Here is a 10,307-nt window from a genome sequence, read left to right as displayed (position 1 = left end):
ATTCTCCTGCCTCAACATCCCAAGTAGCTGGGATTACAGGTGCTTGCTAACACACCCGGCTAATTTTTGTATTTTTAGTGGAGATGGGGTTTCACCATGTTGGGCAGGCTGGTCTTGAACTCCTGACCTCACCTCGGCCTCCCAAAGTGCTGGGATTACAGGTGTGAGCCACCGTGCCTGGTCTAATTTGTAGTATTTTATCCCTCATCCCCTTCCCACCCTTTCCCCCTGAGCCCCCAAAGTCCATTGTGTTATTCTTATGCCTTTGCATCCTCATAGCTTGGCTCCCACTTATGAGTGAGAACATGATGTTTGGTTTTCCATTCCTCAGTTAGTTCACTTAGAATAATAGTCTCCAGTCTCATCCAGGTTGCTGCAAATGCCATTAATTCATTCTTTTTTATGGCTGAGTAGTATTGCATTGTATATATATATATATATATATATATATCACAGTTTCTTTATCCACTTGTTGACTGATGGGCATTTGGGTTGGTTCCACATTTTTGCAATTGTGAATTGTGCTGCTATAAACATGTGTGTACAAGTATCTTTTTCGTATAATGACTGTTTTCCTCTGATAGATACCCAGTGGTGGGATTGCTGGATCAAATGGTAGTTCCACTTTTAGTTCTTTAAGGAATCTCCACGCTGTTTTCCATAGTGGCTGTATAGTTTACATTCCTATCAGGAGTGTAGAAGTGCTCCCTGTTCACCGCATCCATGCCAACATCTATTATTTTTCAATTGTTTTTATTATGGCCATTCTTGCAGGATTGTGGTATCGCATTGTGGTTTTGATTTGCATTTCCCTGATAATTAGTGATGTTGAGCATTTTTTCATATGTTTGTTGGCCATTTGTATATCTTCTTTTGAGAATTGTCTATTCCTGTTCTTTATCCCACTTTTTGATGGGATTGTTTGTTTTTTGCTTGCTAATTTGTTTGAGTTCATTATAGATTCTGGATATTAGTCCTTTGCAGATGTATAGATTGTGAAGATTTTCTCCCACTCTGTTGATTGCCTGTTTACTCTGCTGACTATTCCTTTTGCCATGCAAAAGCTCTTTAGTTTAATTAAGTCCCAGCTATTTATCTTTATTTTTATTGCATTTGCTTTTGGGTTCTTGGTCATGAAATCGTTGCCTAAGCCAATGTCTAGAAGGGTTTTTCTTTTTCTTTTTTTTTTTTTTTTTGAGACAGAGTCTCACTCTGTCGTCCAGGCTGGAGTGCAGTGGCGCAATCTCAGCTCGCTACAAGCTCCGCCTCCCGGGTTCACACCATTCTCCTGCCTCAGCCTCCCGAGTAGCTGGGACTACAGGTGCCTGCCACAGCGCTCGGCTAATTTTTTGTATTTTTAGTAGAGACGGGGTTTCACCATGTTAGCCAGGATGGTCTCGATCTCCTGACCTCGTGATCCGCCCGTCTCGGCCTCCCAAAGTGCTGGGATTACAGGTGTGAGCCACCACGCCCAGCCTAGAAGGGTTTTTCTGATGTTATCTTCCAGAATTTTTGTAGGTTCAGGTCTTAGATTTAAATCCTTGATCCATCTTGAGTTTATTTTTAGCAGCTTTTATTAAAGACACTAAAATAATAAAATAATGATTCTTTAATGTGACATTTTACAAAATCACAGTTCATTGTACCTTTCTCTCCCGTGGTAGTGTATATGTATGTGTGAATTTCCAAACCAGGGTTCTCTTCAATTTATTTATTCAAATCTAATAAATTTTATAAGAATTATACCAAGCTGAAGGTTATTAACTAATTCTCAACAGAATTGGGTTGGAAATATCACTGGCTAGACTCAGGCTTTCAGTTCAACAAACGAACCTGCCTGAGTTCAGTACAATCAACCTTTCCTGTGTGTCTACATGAAGTCAAATAACTTACATGACCCTACTTTTTTTTAAGGGCAACTCTGAGTTGAGACTACCATAAAGATCTGTAGATCATAAACATAAGCCTGTGAGAAGAGTTGCCTCAAAGAAAGAAAGGTTATAATTTCCAAGCAGAAAGAGAAGGCACCTTTTTTGGTTACATACCTGGCATGTTATGAAAAGCTGGAGTTAAGTATTTCATTATAAGAAAAAAGAAATGATAAAATTTCTAAAAGTGTTAGACTAGGAGGAGACACAAAAGCTTTAGGTACCAGAAATGGGCTGGGTGCGGTGGCTGACGCCTGTAATCCCAACACTTTGGGAGGCTGGAGCAGGTGGATCACTTAAGGTCAGGAGTTCAAGACCTGCCTGGCCAACATGGTAAAACCCATCTCTACTAAAAATACAAAAATTAACTGGGCGTGGTGGTGCATGCCTGTATCCCCAGCTACCAGGGAGGCTGAGGCAAGAGAATCGCTTGAACCTAGGAGGTGGAGGTTGCAGTGAGCGAGATTGCACCACTGCACTCCAGCCTGGGTGACAGAGCAAGACCCTGTCTCATAAAAAACAAAACAAACAAACAAAACCAGAAATGGCACCACCTCATAACACTGTCACAATCTCTGCCTGAGAATGGGCAACTTCAGGAGAATGGAAGAACATGACAGTCTCACTGCTAACAGGTCTGAGTTAATTCTAGTGTAGCTAACAAAGTGAAAATATTAAGGAGAAAGGCAGCGTTTATGAGACACCCTGAAATAAAGCCTTAGCACAACTTAAAATAGACTTTAAAAGAAAACGCAGGCTGGGTGTGGTGGCTCATGCTTGTAATAATTCCAGCACTTTGGGAGGCCTAGGTGGGTGGGTCACCTGAGATCAGGAGTTCAAGCCCAGCCTGGCCAACATGGACTCTACTAAAAATACCCTATCTCTACTAAAAATGCAAAAATTAGCTGGGTGTGGTGGCGCACGCCTGTAGTCCCAGCTACTCAGGAGGCTGAGGCAGGAGAATTGCTTGAACCCACGAGGTAGAAGTTGCAGTGAGCCAAGATTGTGCCACTGCCCTCCAGCCTGGGCACAGAGCAAGACTCTGTCTTGGACAAAAATAAAAGAGACAGAAAAGGCAAATATTAATACTTTTGAGTCTGGGAAGTGATCAGTATAATTTTCTTTTGAGTTTTTTTTCTCAACACACTGAGAAATTAAAGCTTTTTGAGACTCAGATAAGACATTCATAGACTCATGGACTCAGAAGCCACCTTCAGACAACATCGCACCTCCTTGTCTCAAACTATAGTGAAATTATAGAGAGGAAGATGTGCAGGCTAAACCCAGGTTTTAAGAACACAGCACTGCAGAAATTCACCCACGTTGGGCCCTCTTCACTTCTCTTTATCTTAGACTACCAAAGTCTAATTACAGTCTTTTGTAATTAACAATTTCATTTATTTAGGTTTTTTTTTAGAGACAGGATCCCACTCTGTCACCTACGCTGGAGTACAGTGGTGCCATCATAGCTCACTACAACCTTGAACTCCTGGGCTCTAGTAGTCCACCCGCCTCAGCCTTCAGAGTAGCTGGGACCACAGGCATGTGCCACCATGCCTACCTAGTTTTTAAAATTTCTTTGTAGAGATGAGGTCTCTATAATTAATGACAAATGCTTTGTTGCCCAGGCTGGCCTCAAACTCCTGGCCTCAAGTGAGCCTCCTGCCTTGGCTTCCCAAAGCACTGGGATTATAGGCATGAGCCACCATACCTGGTAAAAATTTTAAAACTTGAGAACAGATGGTGTATGTTTACAAGTTCTATACAAAGCAACAGAGTAGAAATTTATGATCTTAGAGAAGTTACTGATTTTCTCTGAGCCTCAGTTTTTCATTTGTAAAATGGATGTGACGATTCTTAGTACAGAGTGTTGTGGCAAGGATTCAATGAGACTGCATATGTAATGTGTCAAATACAGTGTTGTCATATAGTGGAATCTTCTTAGATGATAGTAATTCTTATTGTTAAATATGATTAAGGACAAAAGCAGTCATATGTCGCTTAATGATATGTTCTGAGAAATGTGTCATTAGGAGGTTTTGTCATTGTGTGAACACCATACAGTGGACTTACACAAACCTAGATAGTATAGCCTTGTAGATACCTGGGCTATATGATATGGCCCATTGCTCCTAAGCTATAAACCTGTACAGCATGTGACCGTACTGAATACTGTAGGTAACTGGAACACAATGGTTAAGTATTTGTGCATCTAGACATATCTAAACATGGAAAAGATAGAGTAAAAATACAGTATAAAAGATAAAAATGATAACCCTGTATAGGGCAGTTACCATGAATGGAGCTCGCAGGATTGGAAGTTGCTCTGAAGGAATGTGAAGGCCTGGAACATTACTGTACTCTACTGCAGACTTCACAAACACCCTATACTTAGGCTACACTACATTCGTAAAAAACATTTTTCTTTCTTCAGTAATAAATTAACATTAGCTTACTGTAACTTTTTAACTTTTGGGGTTTTTCTGTTTGTTTGTTTGTTTGGGACAGAGTCTCACTCTGTCGCCCAGGCTGGAGTACAGTGGCGGGATCTCGATTCACTGCAGCCTCCACCTTCCGGGTTCAAGCAATCCTCCTGCCTCAGCCTCCAGAGTAGCCAAGATTACAGGCACCCACCACCACACCCGGCTAATATTTTATATTTTTAGTAGAGACGGGATTTCTCCATGTTGGCCAGGTTCGTCTTGAACCCCTGACCTCAAATGATCCGCCTGCCTCGGCCTCCCAAAGTTCTGGGATTACAGGAGTGAGCCACTGCACCCAGCCAGCTTTTTAACTTTATAAACGTTAAAAAATTTTTTAAACTTTTGACTCTTTTATAACACTTAGCTTAAAACACAATACATTGTATATCTGTACAAAAATATTACTTTTCTTTATATCTTTATTCTATATGCTTTTTTCTATTTTAAGAAATTTTTATTGTTTACTTTTTAAGCTTTTATGTTAAAAACTAAGACACAATGCACACTAATGTGTAGGCCTACACAGGGTCAGGATCATCAAGATGTCACTAAGCATTAGGAATTTTTCTGCTTAAGTTATTGTTGTTAGGTAAAAGAAATAAAATAATAAAAAATAAATGAAATAAGATTTAAAAATTATAAAATAAAAAAGGGAGTTTTTCAGCTCCATTGTAATTCTATGGTACCACAATTGTATACGTGGTCTGTTCTTGACAAAAACATCAATATGTGGCAAATGATATTCAAATAAAATTTACTAAAAAGCTTATGTTAATATAAGTGTGTATAATCATACGTTATTTATTATAGAGCAGCATTCTTAAGTGGTTGCTGAGCTGGTACTTTCTCTTTTTTTTTGAGATGGAGTCTCGCTCTGTCCCCAGTGCAGCTGCCAGAGCTCGGCTCACTGCAACCTCTGCCTCCCAGGTTCACGCCATTCTCCTGCCTCAGCCTCCTGAGTAGCTGGGCCTACAGGCGCCCACCACCATGCCCGGCTAATTTTTTGTGTTTTTAATAGAGACGGGGTTTCACCATGTTAACCATGATGGTCTCAATCTCCTGACCTCATGATCCGCCCGCCTCGGGCTCCCAAAGTGCTGGGATTACAGGGCTGTTACTTTCTTTAACTTATTTGTTGTTTTTTTGTTGTTTTTTGAGACAGAGTCTTGCTCTATTACCCAAGCTAGAGTGCAGTGGTGCAATCACAGCTCAGTACAACCTCAAACTTCTGGATCCAATCAATCCTCCCACTTAGCCTCCCAAGTAGCTGAGACGTCACTCTATGCCACCATGCCTGGCTAATTTTTAAAATTTCCTATATAGGTGGGATCTCGCCATGTTGCCCAGGCTTCTTTAACTTGTTAAAACAAAAAAGAGATATGCACCAGTTACAAAACATATTTACAAAAATCAACAGCTTTCCTATATCAGCATTATTCAGCTAGAAACTGCAAAGGCGAATCATCCCACTCAACACAGCAACAAAAATATAAATTATGTAGGAATTATGTGTGTGTGTGTGTATACACATAAATTTTTTCCAAGTCAGGTCTTTATTGAAATGGCAGAGGCTTCTCAATGTTTTATGAAAACTAACATCTTAACCTAAGAATATTTAAGGAAACAAATTCAATTTTCTTTTTTTTTTTTTAGCACTAATTAAATACTATATTGAATAAATACAATACCAAAGGCTGGGCACCAGTAATCACACCTGTAATCCCAGCACTTTGGGAGGCTGAGGTGGGCAGAATCCTCGAGTCCAGGAGTTCAAGACCAGCCTGGGCAACATGGTGAAACCCTGTATCTACAATATACGCAAAAATTAGCCATGTGTGGCGGCCAGTGCCTATAGTCCCAGTTACTGGGGAGGCTGAGGTGGAAGGATCACTTGAGTCCAAGAGGTCAAGGCTGCAGTGAGCCAAGATGGCACCACTGCACTCCAGCCTGGGTGACAGAGCGGGACGCTGTCTCACAACAAAAACCAAAAAACACAATACCAAACAAAATGCATTCAAATGCTTTCTTAAAAAACAATTTGAAAGGCCCTTCTACTCAGGCTGATGACAAACGCAGTAAAGACAGATATGGTCATTTAACATAGCTGATTTTATACAGCACTTATATCTTTTAGTCCACAAGTATATTATTAAATGATAGAGAACATTGAATACAACCATTTCTACAGAACTAAGAAATAAATTACTAAAGAAGGAAGATTTTACAAATCCCATCTTTTATACCCACCCCAACAGTCTAACTCTAAAGAGGATAAAGCCAATGACTTTCCTCACAAGACCTCACGACTAATGTTGCTTTGCTATCAAAATCTGTATTTCTGGCCCATTATGAGCATTGAGACAAGATTCAAATATTCCCAAAGAAAGAGGCATAATGCAGGTTGTGATCACTCATTCAACAACATTGAGCACTGCATCCAGAACTATCTCATCCCAGGAATTAAATAAGGTCAGCCACATTCATGGGCATTTCCTCCACTGTAGTACGTAGAAAGTGTCAGTGTCAACAAGAATCCTCCTGTCTTCTTCAGTAACAAATTTTGTAGCCACACCTTTCTTCCTAAATCAACCACCTCTGCCAATTCTGCAAATGTCATTTTCACAACTGGAAGGTGGATCATAGCTTATAACCAAAGACACTTATTGCACATCAGTCCCATAAACCAACAAGTCAGTAGTGATCAGAACACGGTTTGACCCTGGTTGGAATTCCCTCATGATAACATCTCTCTCCTTCTCGTCCATGTCACCACGCAGAGCAGAAACTGTGAGGTCCGCGGCATGCATTTTCTCAGTCAGCCAGTTGACAGTGTGCTTTGTATTGAGAAAAATAACAGCCTGTGTAATGGTCAGTGTCTCGTACAACTCACAAAGTGTATCCAACTTCCATTACTCTCTCTCAATATTAATATAAAACGGATTCCTTCAAGGTTCAATTCTTCCTTTTTCACCAGAATTCAAATTGGATCTCCCATGAATTTTTTGGTCACTTCCAACAGATCAGTTGGCACTGTGGCAGAAAGCAACACAACCTGAATACTTGTATTTAATTTTTGGAAAATCTCATTATTTGATTCTTAAACCCTTGGTTCAACATTTCATCTGCTTCAACCAAAACAAAGGTTTTGATCCATTTTGGAGAAAATATCTTCTGTTTAACAACGCAAACACTCTCCCTGGTGTACCAACAACAGTATGTGATGCTTCGGTCTGCAGTTTTTGCGTTTCATTTCGAACATTTTTGTTCCACCAATGCAAGCAAGACGATGCAGGCTCCCATAGAGTCTCCAGGTGCCGGAATTACTTTTTGGATCTTTAATGCAGAAAATAATAGCTCTCTGTCGAATAGCTGAAGGCTTCTCAAAACCATAAGCATAGATGCCCCGAAGAAGAGACTCCTTTAAGTTCATATCATCAAAGTTATCAACAATCTCATCCCAGTTGCTCTAGATGACACCATCTGGGTCCATTCCCTCTGGGCCGCCATGTTCTCTGTTATAATCCGAGGATCCATCAGACATGATCTGGAAAACCACTCAACACCCAACTGAAAGGCCCAATTTTCTTAAAAAACAAAACATTCTGGATGACACAAGCACTTAAGAGCAGACACAGTTCCTGATCCAACACCACAAGGCAAATCTATGGCTATCACGGGCCGAGAGCACAAGCAGGCCGGGGCAGGAGAAGAAGGCCCGGCCGGGGCGCTCCTCTGGGGGCTGCCCTGTCGCCTCCCCAATGACCCGTGGAAGGAGGAGGCAGAGCTGCCCGATAGTTGCTGTGCTCCTTAGTCTGAGCAGCCACTGGGCCGCGCGGGCCTGCAGAGGGGTCGAGCTCCGCTGCCTGGTGTGGCTGCAGCGGGGCCGGGAGGGGAGGGGAGATGGTCGCAGGGACCCGCATCCCCGCGTGCAGGACAGCACAGCGCAGGGGTGGGAGGAGACGTGGCCTGCAGGCCCAACGCACACGAGGCACCTTCCAAGTCAGCACCACTGTTAGAGAGCTCAGACTCTCTCTGTCCCCGGCTCCGCGGGCCCACGTCAAGGTGATTCTGCCGTGTGCAGCACCGGCTCGTGGAGCTCCAAGGCGGGTCTTGCGGCCGCCGCTCTGCCTGCGCTTCTCTCTGTGCTCCCGGAAGGCGTTCTGCCCAGCATGGACGAACACGGGGCCTCTCGACGGGCTCCGCGGCCTTCTGCGAGCCGTGCAGGGCTGTCCTCCAGTACAGCTTGCTGCGTGGACTCGGCCAGATTGAGGAGGGACGCCGGGGTGGGGGGAGGCCTGATCCGCGTCCTCTGCCGCGCTGGCGATGTCGGGATCCTAGGAGCTGGGCTCCTCGCCGTGCCCCTGGGACTTCTCGCGCCGGCTGCGCCCATGAACCCCGGAAGAAGGGGTGTTGGCGGAGCGCGCGGTCGCCTTGCGCTCCCGGAGCTCCTTGACAGTGTCAGGACACGAGGTCCTCGTCGGGCCAGGCCTGCCAGCTCCTCCAAGGGCTTGCCGCGGTCCTCCAGTGCAGACGGGCTGTTCTTGGGGATCAGGAACTGGGCGCGCACGCGTTGCAGGTCGGAGTGCGAAGGCTCCTCCTTGGCTAGTCCGATAGCCGTGATCCCCAGGGGCCAGAAGCCTGCCTTGAAGCCGTAGGCCGCTGCTGACGACCTCAGACGCCCTCCAGAAGAGGCTGCCAAGAACTGTTCCGGTCGACCTGCGTGTCTGTGGGCTGCCCCGCCACCCCGGGGTCCGCTAGCTTTGCGTCGCCCTGCTCTGAGGGCAGCACGCTGGCGGCTTCGCGTCTCAGGGGTTTCTTGGCGTTGGGAGTGCAGACAACCGAGGCCCTCCGGAACCTCCCCAGGACCGTGGCGGGCAGGTCTCCTCCAGGGGGCTCGAGTTCTGCAAGTTCTGCAAGTCTTGCGCGCTGCCGCCGCTCTGGCCCTCTGGGGGGAACCCACAGCACAGCTGTGGCAGGGATCTCCTGCTGGGCGTCTTCGGCCTCCTCCGGGTCCACTGCCCTGATGGCCACCACCTCCTTGGTGCGGGGGTCGATGCCCTTGCGACCCTCCCAGAACCAGCCCTTGCCGATGCAGTGGAGCGTGGTGAAGAGCCAGTCCGGCCCCACTCGCTTCTGGCAAGTCCCGGGGGCGAGCCACGCGGCGCCGGCAGCCTGGGAGGCGGCCAGACCCAGCAGGAGGGCGGCGCGGGCCCACTTGCGCTCCCGCCCACTCGCTGGGCCCCACCTGGCCTCCCCCAACCTGTAGCCTCCGTTCGCCCGGGGACGCCGGGCCTCCCAGTCTGCTGAGCAGCGCGGGCTCTTACGTAGGAATAATATTAATCAATGGAACTATCTGTAGGGTTGTGGATTAAAATGTTAATACACTTAAAGTACTTAAAACAGTTTCTGACATAGTAAGAGTTCAATTCGTATTCGCTGTTATTATTAAGAAAAATTACGCAGAATTCATATGTGGAGAGTTCTATAAGCACTGCACTATGCACAAATGATTTGAACAAGTGGAAAGGAAGATTCAATACTGTAAAGGCAATTTCCCCCAAATTTGGTGGACTTTTAAAATTTATTAAATTTGTATATATTAGCTAGAATTAAAAAATAGTATTGGCCGGGTGTGGTGGCTTACGCCTGTAATCCCAACACTTTGGGAGGCTGAGGCGGGGATCACTTGAGGTCAGGAGAGCGAGACCATCCTGGTAACAGGTGAAACCCTGTCTACTATAAAATACAAAAAAAATTCCGGGGTGGTGGGGGCCTGTAGTCCCACTACTTTGAGGTGAGGCAGGGGAAGGCTGAACCGGAGGCGGTGCTGGCCGAGATCCCCCACTGCACTCAGCCTGGGTGATAGAAGAGACCCCGTCCATATATATATATATAT

General features: G+C 45.0%; 1 pseudogene; it reads right to left on the bottom strand.

The window, feature by feature from the left end:
* Positions 1-6,716: 6,716 nt before the first annotated feature.
* LOC116468123 (eukaryotic initiation factor 4A-II-like) lies at positions 6,717-7,952 on the bottom strand (annotated as a pseudogene).
* Positions 7,953-10,307: the final 2,355 nt, after the last annotated feature.

Source organism: Hylobates moloch, unplaced genomic scaffold, assembly GCF_009828535.3.
Source record: "Hylobates moloch isolate HMO894 unplaced genomic scaffold, HMol_V3 SCAFFOLD_5, whole genome shotgun sequence".
In the NCBI taxonomy this organism is placed as follows: Eukaryota; Metazoa; Chordata; class Mammalia; order Primates; family Hylobatidae; genus Hylobates; species Hylobates moloch.
Note: the sequence above shows the minus strand (reverse complement) of the source record. Positions and strands in the feature narration are given on the sequence as shown.